The sequence below is a fragment of the Herpailurus yagouaroundi genome, unplaced genomic scaffold, assembly GCF_014898765.1.
Source record: "Herpailurus yagouaroundi ecotype Mexico unplaced genomic scaffold, PumYag 159, whole genome shotgun sequence".
In the NCBI taxonomy this organism is placed as follows: domain Eukaryota; kingdom Metazoa; phylum Chordata; class Mammalia; order Carnivora; family Felidae; genus Herpailurus; species Herpailurus yagouaroundi.
In genome coordinates, this window is record NW_024412400.1 from 49,605,119 (window position 1) to 49,618,082 (window position 12,964).

General features: G+C 39.3%; 1 protein-coding gene across 1 annotated transcript in view; it reads left to right on the top strand.

Moving 5' to 3' along the window:
- Positions 1-12,730: 12,730 nt before the first annotated feature.
- The window catches only part of MME (membrane metalloendopeptidase), a 102,491-nt gene continuing 102,257 nt past the window's right edge, over positions 12,731-12,964 (top strand). The window contains exon 1 of the mRNA XM_040480542.1: positions 12,731-12,856. The gene's annotated coding sequence lies outside the window, so the exon portion shown is untranslated. The remainder of the gene's footprint in view (positions 12,857-12,964) is intronic.

Consider the following 12,964-nt stretch of genomic DNA (forward strand, 5'->3'; position numbering starts at 1 on the left):
ATCTGCACGTACAGATCAGGGTGAATTTTAAAGACTTCATTTGGACTTAAAGAATGTAAGGAAATGCAATAATCTGAACTGGTAAGAATGTCTATCTGATGGAAAGGATTAAGAATGATGGGGTTAAAGATAAACTTTATCTTTGCAAATGAATTGCTAAGGCATAAAGCAGAAAACACGAGTCTAAAATCAAGATATTTCTATTTCATTTGGCAATTTTTCTGGGAAACTATGGATCCAAGAGAAGCTGGGAATTGATTACATTTACAATATGATTATATCAAGGTAAGATGCAAAGTTTCCCACTCAGAGGTTGCTTAGAAGCCACACTTCTTTTCTTTATCTTGCTTGTCCTAGTTTTGACTGTTTGTAATCAGCAACCCCATTCAAGGTCAGAATCAGAAAGAACCAGAGATTTAAAGGTAAACTGTGCCAAGGCTGAACAGCTGTCCCCAATCTGGGTTCTTCCTGTCGCTGCTGTGATGTACTACTCAACTCCCTGCTCTTGCCACAGATGTCCACAGGAAATGCATCAGAGAGGTCTAATGGCAGTGAATCAGATGCACATGTTCCTTAGTATGTGGTGATGGGCAGCCTCGACGTGCCTGCTACAGACAGCCCTCCCTCCGAGCTAGAATTAGTTCCAGGTTTGTGAATGCCCAGTGTCCACACAAGCTGTGCCGTAGAATCTCCACTCTTCCCCTTTCTCTATACGTTGTCAATGCGGGAATTTCAGAGCTGCTTGGGAACGTGGCTGGGGGATGAGCATGGTTCCGTAATTGAGCTTAGTCACGTCCTCATGTGAGGGGAAAGTGCAGCGGGTCCCCGTAGGGACTTTCCTGCCCTGCAATATCAGAGCACATGGAACAGTTTAGCCAGAGAATAGGCTCAATTCCACGTTTTGAAATTTAATTTTCAGTCCGTCAGTTATGGTCAATCAAAAAACTGCTTGGGGAGTGAAACCTGAAGTTACAATGTTTCTGAGTCTCATTTGTCCCATCATCGCAGATAATTATTGCATGTGTCACATAACAGATATTTAGATGTTTTGCTGGACTGTTGGAAGCAACAAACATCCCACTGTTACATTCTATCACATGACAGAAATGCTACAATTTCAACGAGATGTCCAACATCCTATCCATAGCTCACCGCTAAATGATCCCTCGCTCTGTGAAGTGACAGACCCACCTGGTTGCCCAAATGCAGGAGTCCCTCTAGATTCCTGCTTCTTTGCTACCCTCAGTATTAAAAAATCACTAAATCCTATGGATTCTTTAATCTTGAATTGCCTTAGATCATTCAGTTATTTTAAAAACACCTCTTATAAGAATCATTGTACTAGTTGGCGTGCCTGGGTGGCTCAGTCACTTGTGTCTGACTTTTGATTTCTTCTCAGATTGTGATCTCACGATTCATGAGATGGACCCTGCGTCAGGCTCAGCGCTGACAGCGTGAAGCCTGTTTGAAATTCTCTCCCTCCCTCTCTCTCTGCCCCTCTCCTGTTGCTCTCTTTGTCTCTCAAAATAAAAAATAAACTTAAAATAATCATTGAACTAGCCTTTTTTTAAAATGTTTATTTATTTTTCAGAGAGAGAGTGTGAGCGAGGAAGGGCAGAGAGAAAGGGAGACACCGACTCCGAAGCAGGCTCCAGGCTCTGAGCTGCCAGAGCCTGACACAGGGCTTGAACCATGAACCATGAGATCATGACCTGACCCAAAGCCAGATGCTTAACCAACTGAGCCACCCAGGCACCCTTCATTGTAGTAGCTTTCTAGCGGATGTCTGCCTACCTTTTTGCCCTGTTGTCCATGATTTCCATGACCATCAATGCAGGCTGGGCATTCTCGTGTACAAGGCTGACTTTATTGCTCCCTTGCATGAATTCCACCATGATTTTCTATTGCATGCAACAAAGTGTAAACAGTTTGCATCAGGTACAAATTCCTTCATTATCTGGTCCCTACCTCTTCAGTCTTTTCGCAAGAAACTGCTCCCCATCTGTTCTTCCTCCCCATGCCTTTTAGCCTTCAGCAATGCTAAACCGTTTGAAGTCATTAAAATATTACAATGTATGTCATACAATACTCAAGACACAGAGAATGTTCTCTATGTTCTCTCTGTCTTGAATGTTTTTATCCTCTCCTCTACCTAACAAATTCCTCACACCAAATAAAAGATGTGTTATGTGATGAAGTATTCTGATATGCCCAGTGGTAAAAAGTTGCCTATCACATAGCAAATGAACTTTATATATAACTCAGTTATGAAAATTACCGTGTTCTAGTGTCCATGCTTGTTCGTGTTTCTCTTACCCACTAAACTATGGCTTCCTTGATTACATAAGCATCATATCTTTTGTTTTCTTTGAATCTATGCAATCCTGCACAGGATTTGCTTGCTTTTTCACTCAACATCATTTTTCTGAATCATCCATATTGATTTGTTTAGCTGCAGTTGCTTATTTTGCATTCTGTGTAGTGTTCTACTAGTATTCCATGTTATGGATGTGTTACAATATTTTACCCATTCTGCCATCAATGGAATTTTGTGTTGTTTCTAGTTATTTTTCAGGATTCTTATAGATAATGCTCTGGTGAAGTCTTGCTCATATCTCCAGGTGCACATGTGCAGGCTTTCTTCTAGAATATGTATCTGAAGGGAGAATTGCTGGATTGTAAATTGTGTGCCTTTTCAGCTTTCCAGATAATACAAATGTTTTCCAAAATGGTTTGCTAAAGTGTAGTTTTTTTCCAACACTATATGGGCCTGTCAAACTTTTATTGGCCTAGGCCAACGAAATGTAATGTTTGGGGTTATCTTTTCAATGGAAATCATTAGTGTCTTTGCCGGAAAAGATTTATTTGCATTATTTTAAACAAGAGTCATTTCCATTGCTATCAGTTTCCAATAAAGGTTACCTTTTCACAGTTGCAAAATAGTATGGTCAACAGAAAGTCAACCTGAGGTATACACCCCAATAAAGTCAGATAATCCTGAGAGATCTGCTAGCCAGGGATCTGCAAACTATAGCTGACTGGACAAATTCAGTAGTGGTCAGTAGCCTGCTTTTATGGAGCCCACAAGCTAAGATACTTTTTAAGGGGTTGTAAAAAAGAAAAAAAAAGAAGATATGCAACAGAAATATATGTGAACAGTCTAAAACATTAACTATCTGGCCCTTTGCAGAGCAAGTTTTCCGACTCTTATGCTAGCCAATGCCCCAAACTCTATTGAAAAGACAGCTAATACCATCATTTGCCCTTTACAAGGACAACTATTTTTTTTCCTCCTGGAAGATTATACAAATTAATACTCTTCCCAGCGATGTGTAAGAAGTCACATTGAGTAAAACTTGGGCTTACATTGGAGTTTTAATTGGCAGTTACCTATTAATAAGATTGTGTCTCTTCTTATATGCTATGGTCATTTTTATTTAGCCTTTGTTTTAATGTCTGTCTTTTATCGATTTGGAGGGATTGTCTGGCTTTCATTTGCAGTTCTTTATATATTCTAATAATTTTCCACTTTAATATGTTGTAGATCTTTTCCTAGTGCTTTGCTTTTTATTGTCTTTACAAAGGTTTTTGGCCAACAAATAGAATTTAATTTGTAAATTAAATTTAGCAATCTCTTTATATTTTGAACTTTTTGGGCTTTGAAGCAATTCCTTATTGCAAGGTCATAAAGACATTCTCCAATATATACTGATAAAAAAAGAAAAAATAGGCCCCAAATTGAGTCACTTGTGCTAAGCCCCACTTCAGCAAACCAAGACTTAGTACCTAATGTAATTGCAGTTTCAACCTCTCCCAGGAATGTAATCTTAAACCAGTCAATCTGGTTTAAGGGATGGTGAAGTAATCCACCTGATAGACCCCTTTCTGTCCCCAAAGGAAGATGAGATAATCAACTCTTCCATTGTTCCCACCCCTTTGCCTATAAAAGTCTCCCATTTTGTTTGTATAGCTCTTTGAAACTCCTTTCCATTTGCCAGATGGGATGCTGCCTGTTTCATGAATCATTGAATAAAGCCAATTAGATCTTCATATTTACTCAGCTGAATTTTTAAAAGCAGTTTTGGTGGCGGCGGTGGCAAACATAAGAAGCAAACTTCTGATAGCTTCAGAGAGGAAAAGAAAAACAGGAGTGGTAACCTGAGAACCCTTTGAGTTCAGTCTTGCTCGCCATTTCCGCCGTTCGGCCATTTCAGAGGGCTGTGGGTAAGTTTCTCTGGATTCTAGGCTCCACTCTCTTTGTGAAGCTCCTGATCTAATTGAATTTCTAGTCAGTTCCCTATTTGATTAGAAACCCCAGGCCTTAATTCTGCCCCCAGATTCTACTTTGGGAACTGCTGGTAGTTTAGTCTGCAGTTCCACATTTGTTTGGAATTCTTCCCGAGATTCCATGTTGGGAAGCGCTGGTGGCAGCTGTATTTCCCAATTTGTTTGCAATCAGTCTGCAATCCCCATTCTTTGGGGTCCACCAGTTCAGTCCTCTCCCCACTCCCTAGGTTTCACATTGGGAAATGCTGATTGGTTTGGAATGGATTGGATTCAATTTAAAAACTGGACCAGGTCCAAGATGAGACAGGTCAGACTTAAGAACTGGACTGGATATGGGATCAGACTGGGTCGAGGTTAAGCTGAACTGGGTCCACTAAGTAAAGGCTATATTGCTTCTGGGAATCTTGGAAGATAAAAGGCCACAAAACGTGGTGGGCATGGGTTGAGCACTTAAAAGCTGTTAGAGTGTTTGCCACCTAACTCTAAGAAGACTCCTGGGTTAGGATAAGTTGGTCTCAGAACAGGTTAGATTGACTCTAGGTCACCTGCCAACCTCAAGAAAATCTCTATGCAATGACGTTCGCTCTAAAACATCACACAATCTCCACTCCAGTGGCACATCTTCCTTAGGTATTAGTTTGGCTCCAAGAGATCCAAAGGCTTAGCTGAAAAAGAATGGGATACTTAAATCTGCTTATTTGACATCTAATTGCTATGGTCCTGGAACTTATAAATATTTACAAAAATGAAAAAATCTTACCCCCAAACCCCCTAGAATTAGACAAGATCATTGTTTTGTGTCCTGAGAACTTAGTAACTGTCAGGTTGGGGTTCTTAAAATATAGCTGGACAGAAATGTGGGTTAAACTCCATTTGTGGCTAAGGGTCCTACAAAACTGCTGCCAGCCCTCAGGGAGGGAAATTACAATGGCCATTCTGAGGAATGTTCCAATTAGCTGAGGAGATCATTTAAAAAATGCACTTAAAAATTGTGTTCCCAAATTAAACAAACAGAATGAGATACCTATTTTAATAGGTAAGCTGAAGGCTTCAAAAATGCTTCAAGATTCTAAAATAGCTTCATTGCAAAAAAAAAATCACACACACACAACACAAGAGGCACCTGAAATGAAAGATGGACGCAATTCCTACTTCTCCTCTCCTTCCTCCTTTAAAGCATTCATTCTATCATTTATCCTCTCTCTACATTATCTTTCCACTCTAAAGAGATTACAAGACCATGAGCGCAAGTCCACCAAGTCAGTGGCCTTACAGATAACCCTGAATCTACCGTCAACGGAGAACCTCCTTACGGACCCCTCCCAGAGTTGATGACACTCAGGAATTTTCTGGTAAACTGCTATATTATTCCCTTAAACAGCTAAGGGAAACTAAAATTACAGTTAAAGAAAACCCTTGGCAAATTCTGGTAGATACCAGAGCTATACCCTCTGCTTTAACCCCCATGCATAGCCTGTGGATGGAAAACTGGCAGAAGCCAGCTAAGGGTGAGGATTCTCACCAGAGTCAGCTCTTCCAGATCTCTGTCTGTAGTACCTGATAAACAGAGAAAAATAAAATAGCTTTCGCACTCAATTCGTGAATGCCTCTGAAGTCTAAGGGGGTGTTCAGTATTGCCAGAAATATTTACTGTTTTCCCAGCAGAAATTGAAAGATATTTAAAAGGATTTTTTTTTTTTTTAATTGTTGGCCAAACTGGAAGCTGATACTCAGAACCTGATAGGATTTTTTTTTTTTAAGGTCTTCTCCCCTAAGCTAAAATAAAACTAACTCTTACCTTCTTATCTGGGCCATCTCCTTGAAATGCAAACTTCAGGGAGGTAATTCTCTACAGAAAAAAAAAAAAAGAAAGAAAGAAAGAAAAGAAAGAAAGAGAAAGAGGCTTTAAAATACAAACTGCTATAGAAGCTCCCTTGCCCAAAATCTAGCCCACAGCTTCCATAAGATTACTTGTCAAGGACAAGTGTGTGTTCTCCAATCCTTGAATGAAATGTTCAATATACTTATGGAAGAATGTTAGTATTGTTATTCAGATCTTCTGGGTTGTTACTAATTTGTTCACATGATTTATTAAATATTGAGAAAAGTGTATTCAAATAATCCTTATCATGGGGGTGCCTGGGTGGCAGTGGGTTGAGCTTCCAACTTAGTCTCAAGTTATGATTTTGTGGTTTGTGAGTTCGAGCCCCATGTCAGTCTCTGTGCTGATAGCTGAGAGCCTGGAACCTGCTTCAGATTCTGTCTCTTTCTCTTTCTACCCCTCTTTGTCTCTCTCTCTCTCTCTCTCAAAAATAAATAAACATTAAAAAAATTTTTTTAATAAAAAATGAAATCATCCTTATCACGGTGAATTATCAATTTCTTTTTATAGTTCTGTTATTTTTTGCAATACATATTTAAAATTTATGCTACTGGATGTAATCACATTTAGAATTGTATTATCCTGCTGAACTGATTATTTGTTTTTTTTTGGTAAATTGAAGTCTGTTTTATCTGATTACAGTATTTCTGTACCAGTTGTCTTTTGGTTAATATTTGACATATGTTTATCCATCATTTTGCTTTCAACCATTCTATGTTCTTATATTTTAGATTTGTTTCCTAAATAGAAGATAGCTGAATTTTGTCTATTTATTGCATTACAATCTTTGTCCTGTAACTGGAGAATTAAGTCCAATTATATTTATTGTAACTGATATATTTAGATTTATTTCTACCATGTTAATTTTGTACCATATGTCTTTTCTAATGTTTCCTTTTTCTCTTTCCTTATTTTCCTTTAGATTTCCTTTTATTAATTCTAGTTTTTTTACCTCTCTGCAACATTTGACCTCATGCACTCAATTTCTCCTCATTGAATACTTACACTAGTAATTTTTACATGTATAATTAACTTAATAAAGTCTAAAATCATTATCATTATCATTATCATTATCTTCCTTTCCGACAACATAAATAAGCACTGTTAGAGTGCTTTAGCTCTAATCAAACTATCAAGTTATACACCATTATTGTCTAATATTTTAGTTGATCTTTTTTATCCCCAGACTTTTTTTTAAATTCAAATTCCAGTTAGTTAGCATACAGTGTAATATTAGTTTCAGGTGTACAATTTAGTGATTCAGCATGTCCATACAACATCTGGTGCTCATCACAAGTGTACTCCTTAATCCCCATCACCTATTTCATCCATCCCTCCACCCCCTCCTCTCTGGTAACCATCAGTTTGTTATCTACAGTTAAGAGTCTGTTTCTTGGTTTGCTTCTCTCTTTGTTTTCCCTATGCTCCTTTGTTTTGTTGCTTAATTCCACATATGAGTGAAATCATATGGTATTTGTCTTTTTTTGACTGACTTATTTCACTTAGCACAATACTCTCTAGATCCATCCATGTTGTTACAAATGGCAAGATGTCATTCCTTTTTATCACTAATATTCCAGCCAATGGACATTTGGGATTTTTCCATAGTTTGTCTATTGTAGATAATGCTGCTATAAACTTTGGGATGCATGGGGGTGCCTGGGTGGCTCAGTTCGTTGAGTGTCCAACTTTGGCTCAGGTCACGATCTCACAGTTTGTGAGTTCAAGCCCTGCATCAGGCTCTGTGCTGACAGCTCAGAGCGTGGAGCCTGCTTCGGATTCTGTGTCTCCCTCTCTCTTTGCCCCTCCCCCATTCACACTCTGTCTCTCTCTCCTTCAAAAATAAATAAACATTTAAAAAAATTTAAAAAAAAAAACACAAAAAACATTGGGATGCATGTATCCCTTTGAATTAGTATTTTTGTAGTTTTTGGGTAAATACCTAGTAGTGTAATTGCTGGATTATAGAGTAGTTCTACTTTTAGCTTTAAGAAAAAACTTATTTATCTATTTGGAGGCAGGGAGGGGCAAAGAGAGAGGCAGAGAGAGAATCCTAAGCAGGCTCCACACTGTCAGGACAGAGCTCAATGTAGGGCTTGATCCCATGAATTGAGAGATCATGACCTGAGCGGAGATCAAGAGTAGGACGCTTAACCGACTGAGCCACCCAGGTGCCCCTATTTTTAACTTTTTGAGTAAACTCCATACTACTTTCCAGAGTAGCTGCACCAGTTTGCATTCCCACCAACAGCACATAAGTGTTCCCTTTTCTCCACATCCTTGCCAACACCTGTCATTTCTTGTGTTGCTGATTTTAGCCATTCTGATAGGTGTGAGATGATATCCCATTTTAGTTTTGATTTGCATTTTCCTGATGATGAGTGATGCTGAACACCTTTTCATGTGTCTATTGGCCATCTGTATACCCAAACATTTTTTTAAGTCAATGTTTACTTAGATTGTCTTACATTGTTACTATATTTTTTGCTTATCACTCCTTTAAATAACTTATCTATCTAGTATTGATGCAGGCAAGCTGAGTCCAAGAACCCAGTCAAGAGGGTCCTTGGCTTCGCACAGGATAGAAATCAAATGCAAGCTGGAGAAAATGAAAACAGACTTTATTGAATAGGGCGAGTGACAGAGAATAGTAGACAGAATATCTGGGCGACCCCCAAAGAAAAGGAGAATGAGTCTCATCATTGCTTGGGGCTTGGGGTTTATCTTGGACAAGGGTGTAGGGGATGTATATCTTCAGGAATCCATGGTTGGGTCCAATCAGAGGTGAGTGTCAGGTGAACAATAGGTGTTATTCCATGAATTACCGAAGGTAGGGGTATTGATGCCAATATCAGCTGAGGTTTGTTTGAAGCTAATGTTCTGGAACATATTTGGGATCTGGTTCTTCTTAAGCGTTATTAGGTGTTTGAGGCCTAGGACAAAATTCAGAGAACAATTAACTTTCTTTTTCCCCCTTTTAGTGGGAACATAGCTTCTTTGGCTTATTCAGAGGTAAATATGGAATATGAATAAATGGAGCCTAGGAAAAAAACAGTAAAGATGGAACCTTTCTAAAATGGTAAGCGAGGAATCATGGGAATCTACTCCTGAAATCAAGAGCATACTATATACACTGTATGTTAGCTAACTTGACAGTAAAAATTGTATTTAAAAAAAATAATAAAATAAAAATTTGAAAATAAATAAATAAATAAATAAATAAATAAATAAATAAATAAAATGGAGTTCTTTCAGCTTTCCTACCTCAGTATCATTTTGTTTTATAAATGTATTCTCAGTAAGTTCCTTTAGTGAGAGCTGAGTGATAATAATTCTTTCAATTTTTGTTTGGTATAGTCTAGCTGGAACCACTTTACTACAAACTTTTAACTTGGGAATTTTCAGGCCACAGAATTCGTTTAAATCCTAGCTAGCCCTACTGTCCATCTGATTATGATTCACCAGTAGCTTTTTGGTGTAAATTTACCTGCCAGAGTCAAGGCTGAAAAAAGCAAACCTATTTTGGTTTGGGGTAGGGAGGGAAGGGAGGGGATGTGAATGGGGTTTGAGTTTTGTTTTTTCTTTTTCTAGTTCACCTTTGCACTGCAGATGTTTCTTTTCAGTGGCCTCAGTTTTAGGTAGGAATCTCTGACTTGACTTTTCACCTTGCTCTCTAAGAAGTCCCTGGCACTTACAAGTCCTGTTACAAATGCAACCGTAGGTTTGGTGAGGCTGCAGACGGGTAGCCACCCCAGGACAGCACCACCTTTAACACTTACAAGACTTTCTGAATTCATGACTTTAATCTTGGCGTTTCCTTCCCTTTCTTGCTGGCTCAGTGGTGCATTTAAAGGGCCTTTAAAAAATCCTGTATCAAGCGTTTGTAAGTGTTGTGTACAGGGACAGCTTTTAAGGATCTTACTCTGTAACTTGTCGGAACCAACGCATCATTCCACTGTTAATAACTTATGCATGGTAGCCCGGAGGACTACTTTCTGGTCCATCTCTATAACCCACTAAATTGCATGACCTTGTACAACCTCTATAAGTCTCAGGTTTTCTGAGTTTCCTAACCTGGGGACTCTTTATTAGATCCTTTAAAAGAGAAATCTTCTTAAACTTGTTTAACCTCCTTCTAGGAAGAGATTTAGCATTCCTGATGAAACCCTTAAATTTTGGTAAACTTTAATGAGATTAAGACTTGTGGGAAACACACCTTCTTGACTATCAGCTGAAAGACAGTCTAAAAACAACTTTAACTATACGTTGTTTCTTTTTCTGTATATTCTCTTCTCATTTTTCTTCCCCTGTAAAATACCCCTACCACTAAGAGTGGATCTTTGAATTGGCTTCCTGCAATGTTTTCCTCTTGCAACAAGACAGAACTAAAACTATGATATATGCTTATCACTGAATAGTCCGAAAAGTTCTCATTAACAAATCTTTAATTTTTAAAAGAATTTAAATGAATTACCTTTATTTTCAACTTCCAGCTGTAAGTTTAGAGGCACTATACACAAACCAGACTGTCTTATTTTCTACTGGTAATTAGATATTCCTGAACTGCGAGGGTATTCTATTACCTTCCAAAAAGAACCTTTTTCTGTTTAAAATTTTTGTGCAAATTGGAAAACAAAATGTAGCTTGAAAAGTTTAAATGGAAATGTTAAGATCAGGCATGAATTTAAGTTGCATTTTCTGTTGGTATGCAAATTTGGGGATTATTCTGGCCAGGCATCCCCCAATATTCATTATTATGTTAATCAGAAGAAACATATTACATTTTTAATACATGGGGCTCCCTGTGAAGAAACTGAGGCCTGGCTACATGGGGAAAAAAAAAAAAAAAAAAAAAGGACTTTTCTAACTGCTTGTAGTTCATTGTTGATTATGTAAGGTTGAAATAACATTTTGGTAATTTAGCTGAAAAGTAATAAAAATTAAGCACTAGAGTGTTAGAAGAACAAGATTTCTCACACAATGAATTTTAGTAAATCACGTACCTATGCTTCAGTCCTTTCTGTAAAATGAGGAGAACTGTAACTCAGCATTTGAATCAAAAATGAACTAGACTCGGGGGCTCCTGGCTGGCTCAGTTGGTAGAACAGGAGACTCTTGATCTTGGGGTTTGTAAATTCAATTCCCAATCCCCACATTGGGTGCAGAGATTACTTAAAAATCAGATCTTAAAAAAAAATGAACTGGGTTCATATTCCAGTTGAAACAGTTCCCAGTACTTTTAACTTGGCCAAGCTCCTTATGCTCATTTATGGGGCAATTACATCCATATTTTAGGGTTGTCATGAGGATTAAGTGGTGTGTAACACATGAACCAGACAAGAGTAAAGCAGAGAGATATGGAGAGAATTCTTTTGAAGTCTATATATTAGATTGATGTATATTAATCTAGTTATTTAATAATTATTTTAACTTCTTAAAAAATGTCTCTACATTGTATCCCACTTACAATTTCACTAGCAAGTATTACTATTTCTCCTTGCTTTTCAGGTCTACCACGTAAAGAATGTAAAATCTGTCAGTTACTTGATGTCAAAAACAGATAATTGCGAGTTCAGGAAAAGTCACCTGTATTTCAGTATGACTTCCTCAGGGTGTGTGTGTGTGTCTGTGTTTGCAATGAGACATGATTTGAAAAAGGAAAAGGACACTGTTGAAGCTATGGCATTGAATAATTGAACTAAAAATCATGTAAGCAAAACAAAACCCCCAAACCCCCAAACCACACCAATATGGGAGGTCTAGTTCTTCTGAGCTCCTTGACACTTAGAGCTGCTGAAGGTAGCTTTTATAAAGAAATCGCCTTTGTGCAAAAAGTATTTTTTTTAAACTTCCTTGAGGGGGAATCGCATGTCTTACATGAGAATGCTGTGCTGCTACTTGGCTCCATGAAAACGAGAAGGGTCCAGACACATTATAGCTAATTTTAGAAGGCAGACACACCTTCGCTTATTTTTCTGTGACTCTCTCGCTCCCGGTCCCCAAACCTTTGGATATACACATCACTAGATTCCCAAGAGTCAGGAGGTGGGAGTGGGGAGTTTCAATACAGAATATAGCTCTTGACATCATTTTGGTCTGACCAAGAAAAAGAAAGGAAGAGAAGAAAGAGGAGAGAGGAGGAGAAAGACGGGAAGAAGGAAAAGGGAGAGGGGTCAAGAAAGAAAGGAAACAAAAAAGGGAAGGGACAGAACAAAACAAATAGGAAAGGAAGGAAGCTGGGATGGAGGGAGGAGAAGGAGAGAGAAAGAAGAATGTGAGAAGAGAATCATTTTGGTCTCAGGTTGACTAGGGAGAGCAACAGAACCTTCATCAGCACTACACATTCTCTAAGAGGCGATGCATTGTTTTCTTGAAAGCCCCGACGCTAAGCAATTCCAAGAATGTTTGGCAAAGCCCTTTTGGGAAGGGTGAGGTGGGGGGGCTTTTTCGCACGCACGCACACCCGGCCCCCACACACGATGTGACAGGGTTCGGGAGACCTAGCGGAAACCTTCAGGTCACCCAGGGAACTGCTCCTCTCGCTCGTCCTGCGGCGGGGGGGACGGGCGGGGGGGGTGAGAGCGCCGAGACGCGCGGGGCGCGGAGATGTGCAAGTGGCGAAGCTTGACCGCGCGCAGGCGGGAGCAGCCGCCCAACTCCCGGCGCGGGATCCGCTGAGAGGCCACGGTGAGTCCCTCCGGGTGCGGGTCCGAGGGATGCCCGGTTCCCCCTCGCTCCTTCGGCCCGGGCCGCCGCGAGGCCGGAACCTCCCCCGAGTCCGGCCTCGCTCGGCGC